Raw genomic sequence first — 18144 nt, 5'->3', positions numbered from 1 at the left:
CGCGACAAAACGCCCGACGCCGGCCGCTCGTGCCGCTGGAGGGGAGAATTCCCATTGCTGTCTATGAGATGGTTCACATCTCATAGACGCCGTACACCTGCGGCATGAAAAAAAGTCCCGGACCCTTTTTTTCAGGCGGCATTGGCGTTCGGCCATACAAAGCAATAGGAAGGATTTGTAAAAAAAAAGTTACACTATTCGCGGCAAAATACGCCGCGTACGCGGCGTTACTTGTCGCGGAGGTGTGAATGCAGCCTAAAAGGCCCCACCAAAATCCTCAGCACCAGGCCCATGATGTTCTTAATCTGGCCCTGCCCCTGCCGTGCTAAATACACGTTCAGACAATACACTGGACGCAGGGCAGGCCAGCACCTCCAAGGTGTAAAGGGCAAGCTTAGGCCATGTGCCCAATTTGGAGACCCAGAAGTTTAAGGGGGCATAGCCATCATTCAGTACGTGTAGGCGTGTGCACACATACTGCTCCACCATGTTGCTGAAATGCTGCCTCCTGCTAAAACGTTCCATATCAGCTGGTGGTGCTGTTTGTTGTGGCGTGCTGACAAAGCTTTTCCACATTTCGGCCATGCTAACCCTGCCTTCTGAGGTGCTGGCGGTGCCCCTTCTGCGTTGGCGACCTTTTCTTCCTCCTCTGCCTTCGCCTTCTGCTTCCACTGTGCCCCCGCTGCCAGGTGGGAATTGCACCAGCAGCGCGTCTACCAGCGTGCGCTTGTACTCGCGCATCTTGCATTCACGCTCCAGTGAGGGAATTAAGGGAGGTACATTGTCCTTGTAACGGGGATCCAGCAGCGTGGCCACCCAGTAATCAGCACCTGTTAAAATGTGAGAAACACACCGGTCATTGCGGAGACACTGCAGCATGTAATCGCTCATGTGTGCCAGGCTGCCCAGAGGCAACGAAAAGCTGTGCTCTGTGGGAGGTGTATCATCTGTGTCCTCTGTATCCCCCCAGCCACGCACCAGTGATGGCCATGAGCTGGTCTGGATGCCATCCTGCTGTGAACATGGTTCCTCCTCCTCCTCCATGTCTTCCTCCTCCTCATCCTCCACCGCGTCATCCTCCAGAACTGTGCCCTTGCTGGACAATTGTGTACCTGGCCTTTGTTGGTGCACGAACCCACCCTTGGAGCCACTTGTGAATGACTGCCCTGAAAGCCTTGCAAATGATCCCGATTCCTCCTCCTCCTCCTCCTCCTCCTGTGCCACATCCTCTTCCATCATCGCCCGTAGCGTTTTTTCAAGGAGGCATAGAACTGGGATAGTCACGCTGAGAGCGGCGTCATCGGCACTGGCCATGTTGGTGGAGTACTCGAAACAGCTCAACAAGGCACACAGGTCTCGCATGGAGGCCCAGTTATTGATGGTGAAGTGGTTCTGTTCCGCAGAACGACTCACGCGTGCATGCTGCAGCTGATACTCCACTATCGCCTGCTGCTGCTCGCACAGTCTGGCCAGCATGTGCAAGGTGGAGTTCCACCTTGTGGGCACATCACATATGAGGCAGGGTGAGAATGCCGAAAGTGCGCACAGACGGCCCGCACTTTCTGCAGCAGCTGGGGTAAGTTTTCAGGAAACTCTGCACCACCAAATTCAGCACATGCGCCAGGCAAGGGATGTGCGTCAAACCGGCTAGGCCCAGAGCTGCTACGAGATTTTGCCCGTTATCGCACACCACCAGGCCCGGCTTGAGGCTCACTGACGCCAACCACTCATCGGTCTGTTGTTCCATGTCCCTCCACAACTCCTGCGCGGTCTGTGGTTTTTCCCCCAAACAGGAAAGTTTTAAAACTGCCTGCTGGCGTTTACCCATGGCTGTGCTGAAGTTGGTGGTGAATTTGTTACGCTGACTGGATGAGGAGGCGGTAGAGGATGAGGAAGCGGAGTAGGAGGAGTTAGGAACAGGAGGCAAACTGAAGCGCCCTGCAATCCTCGGTGGTGGAAGGACATGCGCCAAACTGCTATCCGCCTCAGGCCCAGCCGCCACTGCATTTACCCAGTGCGCTGTTAGGGAGATATAACGTCCCTGACCGTGCTTACTGGTCCACGTATCCGTAGTTAGGTGGACCTTGGCACAGATGGCGTTGCGCAGTGCACACCTGATTTTGTCCCCCACTTGGTTGTGCAGGGCAGGGATGGCTCGCCTGGAAAAGTAGTGGCGGCTGGGCACTACGTACTGTGGGACGGCCAATGCCATCAGGCTTTTAAAACTCTGCGTCTCCACCAGACGGAATGACAGCATTTCAAAGGCCAGTCATTTTGAAATGCTGGCATTCAGCCAGGGATCGTGGGTGGGTAGGGGGGTACTTCCTCTTTCGCTCCAGTGTTTGGGAGATAGAGAGCTGAATGCTTCCATGGGACATTGTGGAGATGTTTGGGGACCCAGGTGGTAGTGTTGCTTGCCGGTCCTCTAATTGAGGGGTGGCAGGTGGCACTGTCACTACAGAGGTGGATGAAGAGGCCGAGAGGCCCGAGACTGATGCAGAAGAGGAAGCAGGAGGAGCCAGAGACCTTTCTTGGTTTTTGAGGTGTCTACTCCACTGCAGCTCGTGCTTTGCACTTAGATGCCTGGTCATGCAGGTTGCGCTCAGGTTGAGAACGTTTATGCCTCGCTTCAGGCTCTGATTGCACAACGTGCAAAACACTCGTGTCTTGTCATCAGCACATTGTGTAAAGAACTGCCACGCTAGGGAACTCCTTGGACCTGGCTTTGGTGTGCTCGGTCCCTTGCTGCGTTGGGCAGTAGCAGGCGTACTGTCTAGGGGACGGACGCTCTGCTTTGGCACCCTGCTCCCTTTTCTGCTGTGCTGGTGGCTCTGTGCGACCACCGCCTCTTCCTCCGAACTACATGGGTTACCTGCATGAGGTTGATTCCAAGTCGGGTCGAGGACCTCATCGTCCTCCACATCATCTTCCACCCAGTCTTCACCACTGCCCTCCTTGTCGGTCTGCACAATTGCAAAAGCACCAGTTGGCAACTGTGTTTCATCATCATCCAAGACGTGCTGTGATGGTCCTCCCATATACTCATCTTGAAATATAAGTGGTTGGGCATCGGTGCACTCAATCTCTTCCACTTCTGGGGCTGGGCTAGGTGGATGGCCAACTCTGAACTTTCAGCACAAGACTGGTTGGAAAACAATGTGAAGGAACTGGAGGCACTGTCAGCAACCCAATCTACTACCACCTGTTCTGCTCCTGGCCTCAACATTCGTAGAGCTGGATTAGGCCCGACCAAATACCGCTGCAGGCTCTGTCGGCTACTCGCACCTGAGAAAGGTGTTTCACTTGTGCGTGTAGCTGGCACAGATTGACCATGTCCTCTCCCTGTAACAGGAGCTCCACCAGCAGCACCACGACCATGGCCACGTCCCTTATTTGACGTTTTCCTCATATATCTCAAATGTAGGATCTTGCCCTAAATGGGTGTTTTTTAAATACAACAATAGTGTAATATGGTGTAATATGCAGACATTCACCTATATAATTCTTTCCCTATAGCAAGCAGGAACCTAGCCCTAAACAATGTACTGCACAGACATAATATCACAGGGGACAGGTAGAGTGCTGGTGAAATATGCAGAGATTCACCTATATATTTCTCTCCCTATAGCAAGAAGCAGGAACCTAGCCCTAAACAATGTACTGCACAGACAGTATATCACAGGGGACAGGTGGAGTGCTGGTGAAATAGGCAGATATTCACCTATATATTTCTCTCCCTATAGCAAGAAGCAGGAACCTAGCCCTAAACAATGTACTGCACAGACAGTATATCACAGGGGACAGGTAAAGTGCTGGTGAAATATGCAGAGATTCACCTATATATTACTCTACCTATAGCAAGAAGCAGGAACCTAGCCCTAAACAATGTACTGCACAGACAGTATATCACAGGGGACAGGTGGAGTGCTGGTGAAATAGGCAGATATTCACCTATATATTTCTCTCCCTATAGCAAGAAGCAGGAACCTAGCACTAAACAATGTGTACTGCACAGACAGTATATCACAGGGCATGCTGGTCCCTAAGATCAAGAATTTGGAGGGGAATAAGGGCTTGTTTGAATGGGCCTTCCTTACCACTTTCTCCGCTCAACATTGGTGGGTTAGGAAAGTGATGGCCAAACATTGGTCAGTGCTTAAAAGTGATCGGGTGATGGGATCGGTTATCCCGGATAATCCCAAGATCCTGTTTAGAAGGAATAAAAACCTCAAAGATCTTTTTGCCCCACAAATAGAGCTTTCTTTTGGTGGTATTTGATCACCTCTGAAGTTTTTATTTTTTGCGCTGTAAACAAAAAAAAGAACGACAATTTTGAAAAAAAACATACCGAAAAGAATAAATAAAAAATTCTTCATTAATTTAGGCCAATATGTATTCCGCTACATGTTTTTGGGGAGTGGATGCACTGGAGGAAAAGAGAGATCCATGTTTCTGCTTTGTTTCTCCCTTGTTTACTCTTCTCCAAATGATTGGCGAGTTCTGGCCGCCGGACCCACTGATTCGCTCCTGCTGTGTCCAATCACAGCGGGAGTGGGGCTCTGGCGGGGCGTGGGCATGCCCCAGATGGCGTGCACAAAATCATGTACAGGGACGTGATTTTGTGCAGCCAGGCCGCCCTACCGCAGTATCTATGCGGTGGGTGATCCGGAAGCGGTTGAAGCCTAGTACACACTATTAGAATATATCCGTATTCAGAACGATAATTCGATTTTCTATTCGTTACACTGCTTTCGAGAGTCAATATTGACTGTTCAAACAAACATTTCCATAGGGGCATGTTGCAAAGCGTTTCTTGTTAGTTATCATAACACCTGATTTTTGTCTAATGAGAACAGTATTCGTCTTATAAACATTAAATGAGCAAGTCTGCGCATGATCAGAATATAGGACCATAGGCTAAGCATAGACTGTAGCTACGTACTGTACATGGGAGGCCATCCTCTGTCTTTCAAGAATTTTCAGACCATTTTAGTAGGGCTGTTTCTGATCAAAATGTTTCTGTTCGATTAATCGTTTTTTTTTTTTTAAATCGATTAATCGACTCATTTTGATTAATTATAACGCACATACAGATCCAACTACTTTTAGATGATCTCCTTGCAGGCTGATTCCCAGTGCAGCTACCAACCACTGGAAAAATGGAAAGCAGGATACAAAAAACACACAAAGGCAGAACTCGATGGAATAGCATTAAAACTTTTATAGTCTTCAAGTAGGTAACAAAATAAATATTGCACTGGAGATAAAATCGATGTAGCTACATAAACTGTAAAAATGGTGCGAGTAATATCAAACGGTAGCAAAATCAGTCATAAAAACATGTAGCTAGGTATGATACTGGTATAAAAATATGTACAACGATACCACTGCTGAATCCAGATAAGGAGAGGTTAACATCAGTCCGTCGGCATGTAGATGTCCCGTGAAGGGAACTATCACAACTCCCAGTGGATGGTTGTAGAATCCCAGGTTGATAGAGGGAAGTGATAGACGGAAGTGTAACAGCCCTTGCGTGTGGCAGATAGGAAGGTCCCACTGGCATGCAGATATGAAGGCACAGCAAAGGAGCCCTTCAGATGGACACGGCAAGCTCCGCCGGTGTCCATGACGTCACCGGATCTCCGACAGAACTCCCTGAAGGCCCAGAAGCCGACGGAGAGGTGAGTACCAATCAAAAGAATTTTGATCGATCAAAAAAAATGTGATCGATCAAAAAAATTTAAGATTATCCGATGAATTAATAGTTAATTTCCACAGCCCTACATTTTAGGCATTCTCGTTTTTCATTGGGATAAGGACACGGAAAAATTGAAATTAATGTTTGTCCAATTTTTTCTAATGTGTACTAGGCTTACCAGTCAGATCAAGTGATCGATGGCATGAAAATCCATTGTGTGTGTAGCCAGGATCACAACTGGTTTTGGTGTGCTATATTATATTTTGTAACCAATGTTATTGAATAAAAGTTAGCTTTTGTAATGCCACAGCTTGTTCCTGTTTGGAGCCCCTTTTTTGATGTGGACTCACCTTGAGTGCAAATCATCCTAGCTTATATATTAATTTTAGATTCCAGGAACACCACCTGTTAATTTGGTGAGTCGGCAGGTAATTTACTTATAGACTTCACAGTAATTTAAATGCTTTAGAGGAGTGTGAACTGAGTGACCTGACAAGATCCGGCATCTCATGCCGGGGTAAAAGGCGTGCGTCCCTGTTCTCCGTTTGAGGGATGCATTAGGGACGAATCAGGGCCAAAGCTTTGCCTGAATTCGGCCCTGAAACAGAGCCCTTTGGCGTTTCTGTGCAGTGCGCTCCGCAGCCACCCCGGAGATATGTGAACCGGCTCCATAGAGAGCTGGTCACAATCTCCTGCTATGCAAATTTCTTCAGTTACTTCATGCCTATGTAAATGATGTCAGACATCCCAGGGTCCTTCAGGAGAGGAGGAAGGGTTTTCTCAGATATGCATACTCTCCTACATGCATGCTTGAGCTAAGGGCAGATGGATTTCAGGAAGTAAATGCTACATGAATCTTCTGCCCTTATTCCAGATGATCACAGCTGGAAAGGCTAGAGGGGTGTTTCTCAAAGTGATTTCTCAACAAAATTAAAGCGGTTTTATACCCCACTTGGTGATTTTTATAATAAGGCTTACCTGTAGGTAAAAATAATATCATCTAAACCTGCATGGTTTAGGAGATATTGACCCTGCATGCTGACGCCGGTGGCGCATGCGCTCTGCGGTTCCGGCGTATCCTGCCGGAACTGAGGGCTCCCACACGCATGCGCGGGAGTGACATCATCGCGGCTCCGGTCACATCGCTGGAGCCAGCATTCCTGGAAGAAACGCTGAGGGAAAATGTCAGCTCCCTCAGGGGTGACCGGGCGCCACTGCAGGGCTTTGTTTTAAGGTAAGTATTTCATAATGGGCTAGTATGCCATGCATACTAGCCCATTATGCTATTGTCTTGTAGATGTTTTTTTTCCCGCGGTTTACTACCGCTTATTTATTACCGCTTTAAGTATGGAGACATGGATGGGGGAGCTTGCTTAGAATATTAACCGCTTGCGGACATAAACTACAGCAGGGCGGCCGCTCTGTGCCAGATCACGCACCTAGTATGTGATCTGAAACTTCTGGGTCTAGGGCGCACGCACCGCAGGCGACCTGCTTCCGCTGTGATTGGACACAGCGGGAGCCAATCGGTGAGTCCGGCCAACGTGATGTCCGCCAGGCCCCTTTGATTGTTTGGGAGACAGGCAGAACGACAGTCTGCCCATGTAAACAAGGAAGATTGGCATTCTGGGGAATGTACTGATCCTGTGTTTCTGCTAAACAAGAACACAGATCTTTACCCTCCTCCAGTCAAAGCACCTCCCCCACAGTTAGTAAGCACTCCCTATGAACAGATTTAACCCTTTGATTGCCCCTGATGTTAACCCCTTCCCTGCCAGTGTCATTAGTACAGTGACAGTGCATATTTTTTTTAGCACTGATCACTAGAATAATGTCACTGGTCCCCAAAAGTGTTAAATGTGTCAGTTAGGTGTCCGATTTGTCTGCTTGCAATATTGCAGTCCCACTATAACTTAAAAAAAAATTTTTCAGAAGAATATCCCATAGTTTGTAGACACTATGGGCCAGATTCACGTAGAAGTGCGGCGGCGTAACGTATCGTAGATACGTTACACCGCCGCAAGTTTTCATCGCAAGTGCCTGATTCACAAAGCACTTGCAATGAAAACCTACGCTGGCGGCCTCCGGCGTAAGCCCACGTAATTCAAAGGGGCATGTGCCATTTAAATTAGGCGCGCTCCCGCGCCGGACCTACTGCGCATGCTCCGTTCTGAAATACCCGCCGTGCTTTGCGTGAACTGATGTCATTTTTCCGAACGGCGACGTGCGTAGCGTACTTCCGTATTCCCGGACGTCTTACGCAAACGACGTGAATTTTTAAATTTCGACGCGGGAACGACGGCCATACTTTATACAGCACATACGTGTGCTGTGTAAAGTTAGGGCACCCAAAACGACGACTAAATTTGCGACGGGAACCTAGACTAGTAGCGACGTAGCGAACGCGAAAAACCGTTGTGGATCGCCGTAACTCCTAATTTGCATACCCGACGCTGGTTTACGACGCAAACTCCCCCCAGCGGCAGCCGCGGTACTGCATCCTAAAATCCGACAGTGTAAAACAATTACACCTGTCGGATCTTAGGGCTATCTATGCGTAACTGATTCTATGAATCAGTCGCATAGATACTCTGAGAGATACGACGGAGTATCTGAGATACTCCGTCGTATCTCCTTTGTGAATCTGGGCCTATAACTTTTGCGCAAACCAATCAATATATGCTTATTGTAATTTTTTATTTTTATATTTTTAACAAAAATATGTAGCAGAATACATATTGGCCTAAACTGATGAAGAAATTAGTTTTTTATTTTAATTTTTGGGTGTGTTTCACAGCAGAAATTAATTTTATTTTTATTTTCAAAATTTACGCTCTTTTTTTGCTTATTGCGCAAAAAATAGAAACCGCAGAGGTAATCAAATACCACCAAAAGAAAGTTCTATTTGTGGGGAAAAAAGAACATCAATTTTATTTGGGTACAGCGTTGCACAACCGCGCAATTGTCAGTTAAATTAACGCAGTGTCGCATTGAGAAAAATGGCCTGGTCATTAGGGCGTAAATCCTTCTGGGGCTGAAGTGGTTAAATGTTAATGTGCCATTATTATAGGCTCTGGATGGAATTGTGTTGCCAGCAGTGTAGTGTAAATTTTGATGTCGATTTTCAATTTAGTTTTAGTCATAGTCTTTTGACTAATTTTAGGCTCTGTTTCCACTACTGCGAGTTGTTATGCGACTTGACACATGTGAATTTGCATGACAAGTCAAAATCCATGTATTTCAATGATCCCCATTATAATTGGTGCAACTCAAATCGCAGTGACTTCAGTGCGACTTGTTCTCACATGGTTCTCACTGGTCGCATTACATTGCATCAAAAATTGCATTGCAAAGTCGCACTGTAAATCGTGTGACTTTGGGGTCGCAATAGTAGAAACCTAGCCTTAGTTTTAGTCGTATTTTAGTCATCTGAATTGTTTTAGTTGTATTTTAGTCGACTAAAATAGTGTTAATTCAGTAGACGGAAATATTTTAGTCAACAAAATTAACACTGGTTTCTGCGAAGCAGGAACATAGATATTTACCTTCCCCCAGTCAAAGCACCTCCCCCACAGTTAGTAAGCACTCTCTAGGAACACATTTAACCTTTTGATCGTCCCTGATGTTAATCCCTTCTCTGCCAGTGTCATTAGTAGAGTGACTGCATATTTTTTAGCACTGATCACTGTAATGATATCACTGGTCCCCAAAAAGTGTCAAACGTGTCAGTTAGGTGTCCGATTTGTCCGCCGCAATATCACAGTCCCACTATAAGTCGCTGGCCGCCGCCATTACTAGTAAAAAAAATAAAAAAAACATAGCTTGTAGATGCTATAACTTTTGTGCAAACCAATCAATATACGCTCATTGGAATTTTTTTAACAAAAATATGTAGAAGAATACATATTGGCCTAAACTGATGAAGAAATGTGATTGTATAAATGTTTTATTGGATATGTTTTACAGCAGAAAGTAAAATATATATATATATATATATATATATATATATATATATATATATATATATATATATATATATATATATATATATATATATATATATATTTTTTTTTTTTTAATTGTCAGTCTTTTTTAGTTTTATAGAGCATAAAATTAAACCCATAGAGGTGATCAAATACCACTAAAAGAAATCTCCATTTGTGGGAAAAAAAGGACATAAATGTTAATTGGGTACAGCATCACACGACCGCGCAATTTAAGTAAAACAGTGCTGTATCGCAAAAAATTACCTGGTCATTAACCATTAACTTCCCGCCCGTCTGGGATAGCAAAATGAGGGCCGGGCAGTGGTTCAGTTATCCTGAATGGGCGTCATATGACGTCCAGTAGGATAACAGCCGCCGCGCGCCCGCGGGGGCGTGCATCACGGCGATCGGTGGTGGGGTGTGTCAGTCTGAAACACCTCTACACCGATCTCGGTAAAGAGTCTCCGACGGAAGCTCTTTACCATGTGATCAGCTGTGTCCAATCACGGCTTATCACGATTTAAACAGGAAGAGCCGTTGGTCGGCTTTTCCTCACTCGCATCAGACGCAAGTAGAGGAGAGCCAATCGGCTGCTCTCTTGACAGGGGGGGGGGTCTGTGCTGATTGTTTATCAGTACAGCCCCCCTTCGGATACCCACCCAGGTCCACCAGGATGCTGCTGGGACCACCAGGGATGGCCACCACACTGGACCACCAGGTATGCCCCCCCTAGACCACCAGAGAAATGCCAATCTGTGCCCAGGCAGCTGCCAGTCTGTGTCCATCAACAATGCCAACCAGTGCCAGTGCCACCAGGGATGAGTGTCATCTGTCAGTGCAGCATATCAGTGCAACGTATCAGTGCCACCCATAAGTACCCATCTTTGCAGTCTTTTAGTGCTCATCAGTCACCTATCAGTGCCCACCAGTGCCACCTATCAATGCCCATCAGTGCTGCATATCAGTGCCACCCATCAGTGCCACCTCATTGGTGCCACTTCATTGGTGCCACCTTATCAATGCTTGTGAGCGCTGCTTTATCAGTGCCCATCACTGAAAGAGAAAACGTACTTATTTACAAAATTGTATAACAGAAACAAAAGAAAAACATATTTTTTTTCAAAATGTTCTGTATTTTTTTATTTGTTTAGCAAAAAATAAAAACTGCAGAGGTGATCAGATACCACCAAAAGAAAGCTCTATGTGTGGGAACAAAATTATAAATATTCTGCTTGGGTACAGTGTAGCATGACCGCGCAATTGTCATTTAAACAGTGCCAGCAATGAAAGATACAAATTGGCTTGGGCTGGAAGGGGGTGTAAATGCCTGGTATTGGAGTGGTTAAAAATGTATGAAATTGTGTTTTTGGTTGGCAGTGAAGATATGCTTTCCTTTGTGTTACAGGATGATAAGTGGGTTGCAGTGGTGGCAGCGGAGGATGGCAGGGTGCTGGCAGAGGTGTCATGTATCCGAGGTCTGGAGGAGAAGGAGGAGGAGATCGGTCAGCCCCCATTGAGAAGTCTCAGCCTGCCTCTCTCTCCTCTCCTGGAGGATGTGCTGGTTCTAGAAGGAGGAGCAGAGTCTGGGATACACATCGGCTAACGTATTGTCATCTGCTAACTGTATGTCTTCTAGAACGATGGCCTCCCCCCGGAGCCGCCTGCCGTCTCCTTCACTATGAGGAGGAAACAAGTAAGTTTGTAGAGTTTTCTGATGGCGCGTCCCCTCCTCCCTGCACGTTGTGTTATTACCTTAGCTCATGCCCGGGTCTCCATGACTGATCTGCCAGGCTGTGGGGAATAATTAGTGAGGAGGAGAAGGAACTGTGGAAACCGGATCCCAGGTGTTCATATGATAATGGAGCTGTGTGCTGCCTGATGCCTGCTGGGCTCTGTTATGGGAGCTTCTTCCCTTTTCTGAGGGCACTTGTTGCAGAATATAAAGTTAGAGCGCTGAAGAAGTATCACTTTATACATTGTATTATAACGGGTACACACCACTTTATACAATGTATAAAGCGGTGTGTACCTCCTGTTATGATACAATGTATAAAGTGGTGTGTACCCGTTATGATACAATGTATAAAGTGGTAAGTACCCCCTGTTATGATACAATGTATAAAGTGGTGAGTACCCCCTGTTATGATACAATGTATAAAGTGGTAAGTACCCCCTGTTATGATACAATGTATAAAGTGGTGTGTACCCCCTGTTATGATACAATGTATAAAGTGGTGAGTACCCCCGTTATGATACAATGTATAAAGTGGTGTGTACCCCCGTTAAGATACAATGTATAAAGTGGTGTGTACAGGGCTCAAGTCCTGCGGGAACGCGTGGGAACGGAGTTCCTGCACTTTTTTCACAGCAGGAACGCAGTTCCCTTTGCAGGACTAGAGCAGCTGAGAGCAGCCGAGCCGCCCGAGCCAATCCTTCACTAAGCAGCGATGCCCAGCTTGAGTCACTGTCAGGGGCAGGCGAACCTTAGTAATTCTTTATGTTACTGGCCATTTCCTGTATATGGATTCATCGGGTAGTGTGCGGGTATTCCGTCACTTCCTCGATGCCGCAATGTCTCCTGGGAGCTTTTGTCATTGTTCCCAGGAGACATTGCGGAGGTCTGCTGCGAGTTATTGCGGGATTTAGAAAGAACTTTAAAGTTATTTCTAAATCCCACAATAACTCGCGGCAGACCTCCGCAATGTCTCCTGGGAACAATGACAAAAGCTCCCAGGAGACATTGCGGCATCAAGGAAGTGACGGAATACCCGCACACCACCTGATGACTCCATATACATGAAGCGGCCAGTAACATAAAGAATTACTAAGGTACAGTGGATCGAAGGAAAAAAAAAAAAGGTTTAGTAATTATGCATATGAGCGTATACATTTTTTTTTGTTTGGTGGGGGAGTGGATCTTGGGTGGGAGTTCCCACACTTTTTTCACCAGGACTTGACCCCTGGGTGTGTACCTTCTGTTATGATACAATGTATAAAGTGGTGTGTCCCCCTGTTATTATACAATGTATACAATGGTGTGTACCCGTTATGATACAATGTATAAAGTGGTGTGTACCCCCTGTTATGATACATTGTATAAAGTGGTGTGTCCGCCTGTTATGATACAATGTATAAAGTGGTGTGTACCCCCGTTATGATACATTGTATAAAGTGGTGTGTACCTCCTGTTATGATACAATGTATCATAACGGGTACACACCACTTTATACATTGTATCATAACAGGAGGTACACACCACTTTATACATTGTATCATAACGGGGGTACACACCACTTTATACATTGTATCATAATGGGTACACATTACTTCATAGATTGTATCATAACGGGGGTACACACCACTTTATACATTTATACAATGTATCATAACAGGTACACACCACTTTATACATTGTATAATAACAGGGGGACACACCACTTTATACATTGCACTATAACAGGGGGTACACACCACTTTATACATTGTATCATAACGGGGGTACACACCACTTTATACATTGTATCATAACAGGGGGTACTCGCCACTTTATACATTGTATCATAATGGGGGTACACACCACTTTATACATTGTATCATAACAGGGGGTACACGCCACTTTATACATTGTATCATAACCGGCGGGTACACACCACTTTATACATTGAATCATAATAGGGGGTACACACCACTTTATACATTGTATCATATCGGGGGGGATACACACCACTTTATACATTGTATCATTTTTGGGGGGGGGGGGTACACATCACTTTATACATAGTATCATGACCGGGCAATGCACACTTGTCTGGGGCAGAGAAACATACTCTGCGGCTTTATTTATATTGGAAAATCGCTGTTTTCATGTTTGTGCAATGTGTGGGTTATATATGGAGGGAGTCACAGTCTCCTCAGACACTATATCATAAGGCTATGGTGCCCTATGGAGGGGAACCAGTGGAATCTATATTCTCCTTACACTGTATCATGACTATGGTGTGGTGAATGAAGGGCAGCTAGATTCTCCTCACACTGTAACATGACTATGGTGTGGTGAATGAATGGCAGCCAGATTCTCCTCACACTGTAACATAACATGACTATGGTGTGGTGAATGAACGGCAGCCAGATTCATCTTACACTGTAACATGACTATGGTGTGGTGAATGAACGGCAGCCAGATTCTCCTCACACTGTAACATAACATGACTATGGTGTGGTGAATGAACGGCAGCCAGATTCTTCTTACACTGTAACATGACTATGGTGTGGTGAATGAACGGCAGCTGGATTCTCCTCACACTGTAACATGACTATGATGTGGTGAATGAACGGCAGTTGGATTCTCCTCACACTGTAACTTAACATGACTATGGTGTGGTGAATGATGGGGCAACCAAATTCTCTCCACGCTGTAATATATGCTATGGTGTCCTGTTGTGGTGAATGAGAGGCAGCAAGATTCTCCTTATAGTGTAACATGGGGGGTTATTTACAAAAGGAAAATCCACTTTGCACTTCAAGTGCGAACTACAAGTGCAAAGTGCACTTGAAATTGCACTGAAAGTTCACATGGAAGTGCAGTTGCTGTAGATCCGAGGGGGCCACCGCGCCCTTAACCACTTAAGCCCCGGACCAAAATGCTGCCTAAAGACCCAAGGGGTTTTTACAGTTCGGGACTGCGTCGCTTTAACAGACAATTGCGCGGTCGTGCGACGTGGCTCCCAAACAAAATTGGCGTCCTTTTTTCCCCACAAATAGAGCTTTCTTTTGGTGGTATTTGATCACCTCTATTCTTTGCGCTATAAACAAAAATAGCGACAATTTTGAAAAAAATGCAATATTTTTTACTTTTTGCTATAATAAATATCCCCCAAAAACATATATAACATTTTTTTTCCCTCAGTTTAGGCCGATACGTATTCTTCTACCTATTTTTGGTAAAAAAAATCGCAATAATCGTTTATCGGTTGGTTTGCGCAAAATTTATAGTGTTTACAAAATAGGGGATAGTTTTTTTGCATTTTTATTTATTTTTTATTTTTTACTACTAATGGCGGCGATCAGCGATTTTTTTCGTGACTGCGACATTATGGCGGACACTTCGGACAATTTTGACACATTTTTGGGACAATTGTAATTTTCACAGCAAAAAATGCATTTAAATTGCATTCTTTATTGTGAAAATGACAGTTGCAGTTTGGGAGTTAAACACAGGGGGCGCTGTAACATTTAGGGATCACTGTGTATGTGTTTACTAGTGTAGGGGGGTGTGGCTGTAGGAATGACGTCATCGATCGTTTCTTCCCTATAAAGGGGATGACGCGATCGATGCGCCGACACAGTGAAGCACGGGGAAGCCGTGTTTACACACGGCTCTCCCTGTTCTTCAGCTCCGGGGAGCGATCGCGACGGAGCGGCTATAAACGAATAGCCGCGCCGTCGTCCCGGATCGCTCCTGAAGCCACGGGGACCGCCGCATGTACCGGGGGGGGGGTCCCGATCGGACCCCCGACCCACGTCAAGCAGAGGACGTATATATACATTGATGTGCCTGCCTGTGCCATTCTGCTGATGTATATGTACATGAGGCGGTCCTTAAGTGGTTAACAATCGATGAGTCATTAGCGGGGGTTTCCCACTGACAGCTGAATGTAAATGTAGCACCCTGATGTTTAGGCAGGGTTGCTCCCAAATGTACTTGCCAGGTGTATTTGCCTTGGCCAATTGTTAGGGATCAATTGAGGTAAAAAAACAAGAAAAATTAAATCAATTGAGGTAACCCTATGGGGCAGATCCACAGAGATCTGCACCCGAGCAGCGTATCAGAGATACGCTACGCCGCCGTAACTTACCCGGCTTTAGTTCGAATCCATAAAGATTTCGCGCCGTAAGTTACGGCGGCATAGTCTATCTCTGGCGGCGTAACGGCGTGTAATTCAAATCGGCGATTAGGGGGCGTGTTTCATTTAAATGAAGCGCGTCCCTGCGCCGAATGAACTGCGCATGCGCCGTCCCTAAATTTCCCGCTGTGCATTGCGCTAAATGACGTCGCAAGGACGTCATTTTTTTTAACATAGATGTGAATTACGTCCATCCCGATTCACGGACGACTTACGCAAAAAAAAAATTCTAAATAAACGCGGGAACGACGGCCATACTTAAAGTGGAGTTCCACCCATTTTTTTATGTTTGTCCGTGCTGCATGCTCTAATCTCATAGTGTTCAGAATGGACAATTTTTATTTAATTTGTTGCTTGTAAATACCTTTATTTTGTAGTCCTTCATTACTTCCTCCTCCTTATTTGCCTAGGCTATTTGCAAGGGTTTCTGGGATAGGCATCATGTTTCCCAGTAGTCTTTGCAAACCTGACTGAAACCTATTACATTGCTTGTGCACTGAGCATGTGCGAGATATACAAAGCTGAAATCCAGGAAGTCATACAGTCTGGCTTCATGATGCCCACACTTAAGATGACCACGGTCTATTTCTAGATTATAAACTATCTAAATGCTGTAACAACCTAACAAAACGGACCTTAGTTTACAGACTAACTTTACTAGAATACATTAAGCTTGTGTATTACAGGGGTTTTTATATTTAAAAAGTGAAATTGTGGGTGGAACTCCCCTTTAACATGGCAGGTCTAACTATACGCAACGAAATACCGGCTTTAACTATACGCCGGAAAAAGCCGACTAGAGACGCCGTAAAAAAATGCGACGGCCGCTCGTACGTTCGTGGATTGTCGGAAATAGCTAATTTGCATACCCGACGCGGAAAACGACGTGAACGCCACCCAGCGGACGCCGAAGAATTGCATCTTAGATCCGAACGCGTACGAAGCCGTACGCCTGTCGGATCTAACCCAGATGCCGTCGTATCTTGTTTTGAGGATTCAACGAAACAACGATACGACGCGGGTAATTTGAAAGTACGCCGGTATCAGTAGATACGCCGGCGTACTCGCTCTGTGGATCTGCCCCTAAGTCTGGAGTTGCTGCACTTCTCTCTCCTGCCGCTAGGTGGCCGGGTACCTAGTAACATTAGATAACATTAGATAAGACAAGGGCATAGCAAGGACAGATTAGGAGAACATGGGGCACCTCAGCCAATGGGCAGGGGTTTTCTTAAATCCCTTCACAGACCGATCAGCATTTGCACAGGGGCACAGCCAATCATTTCTCTGGCTGGTTATAAGCATCACCTGCTGAGAATTTTATGCTAGGCATATTTCATGCTGCCAAATGTCTGTGTGCATGTAGCCTACGTCTTCCTATGGGGACACATGTTCTGGTGACAGCTGTCACGCCTATCCCACTACTAATCACAAGCATATAAATGTTCATAAACCCAATGCACTCGCCTATGTACAGCATAAGCTCATATATAATACAAACAGCAGGGCCTCGTCCCTTCCAGTTTCGGCTCACTCCTCACCTGGCTCCGCCCCTATCATACACAGCTCTCTTGGAGGGGGGACTTCCCTTCACTTTCTATTAGGGTTGTCCCGATACCACTTTTTTGAGACCGAGTACAAGTACCGATACTTTTTTTCAAGTACTCGCCGATACCGAATACCGATACTTTTTTTTATGTCATATAACAGTGGCACATGTGTCAGTATTTATTTTTATTTTATTTTTATACAATTTTTTGTTATGTTTTTTTTTACAATTCTTTCTGGGGGGGGGGGGGTGGATGGTGTCAGTGTGTTTTATTTTTTTTTCCAATTAATTTTTTTTTTATTATTTATTGCATTTTTCTTTTTTTTTTAGCCCTGTTGGGGGCTTTGGTGAGATATCAGGGGTCTTAACATACCTCTGACATCTCCCCATTGAGACAGAGAAAGGGACTAAGGACACAGATTCCCCAGTCCCTTTCTCAGCTGCACTGAAAATAAATGGACAGGAGACAGAGGCTCCTCTCCATTCATAAACCGAAGCATCCTAAACACAGGTTACGATGCTCAGTTATATGAATGGACAGAGTCAGTGATCACTGACTCTGTTCATTCAGAAAAGGTAGAAGCCGGGTTTAGCGGCTCATACCTCCGCTCTCAATCCTGACAGAGGGGACGGAGGAGGACATGGAGGGTGACATCGAGCACGGAGGGGGAGAGCAGCAGCATGGAGGGGGGACACGGAGTGCGGAGGGGAGAGCAGAAGAACGTAGAGGACAGCAGCAGCACGGGGGGGGGGGGGGACACGGAGCGCGGAGGGGGAGAGCAGCACGGAGGGGGGAACTGGAGGAAGATACAGGGACAGTTAGGTATCGGGTGAAGCATCGGAGCATTTTCCCCGAGTACTTGGTATCGATACCGATACTAGTATTGGTATCGGGACAACCCTACTTTCTATAGATTTCCTCAAACTTCCTGTTGTATCTCCAGGACAAGGAGTGAAGAGGGAAAGGTAGCGAAAATTTTTTTGACAGGGTTTTTAACCCTTCCCTACGTC

The 18144-nt window shown here is 45.9% G+C and overlaps 1 protein-coding gene across 4 annotated transcripts in view; it reads left to right on the top strand.

The window, feature by feature from the left end:
* Nucleotides 1–11222: 11222 nt before the first annotated feature.
* The window catches only part of NINL (ninein like), a 240108-nt gene continuing 233186 nt past the window's right edge, over nucleotides 11223–18144 (top strand). For 2 of the 4 annotated variants that reach the window (XM_040351039.1, XM_040351038.1), the window contains exon 1: nucleotides 11228–11377. The gene's annotated coding sequence lies outside the window, so the exon portion shown is untranslated. Of the gene's footprint in view, nucleotides 11378–18144 lie in introns of all 4 variants that reach the window. The other 2 variants (XM_040351035.1, XM_040351034.1) reach the window with 2 other exon arrangements.

This window comes from Rana temporaria, chromosome 4 (assembly GCF_905171775.1).
Source record: "Rana temporaria chromosome 4, aRanTem1.1, whole genome shotgun sequence".
Lineage (NCBI taxonomy): Eukaryota > Metazoa > Chordata > Amphibia > Anura > Ranidae > Rana > Rana temporaria.
The sequence above is the reverse complement of the archived record's forward strand: the minus strand, read 5'-3'. Positions and strand labels throughout refer to the sequence as shown.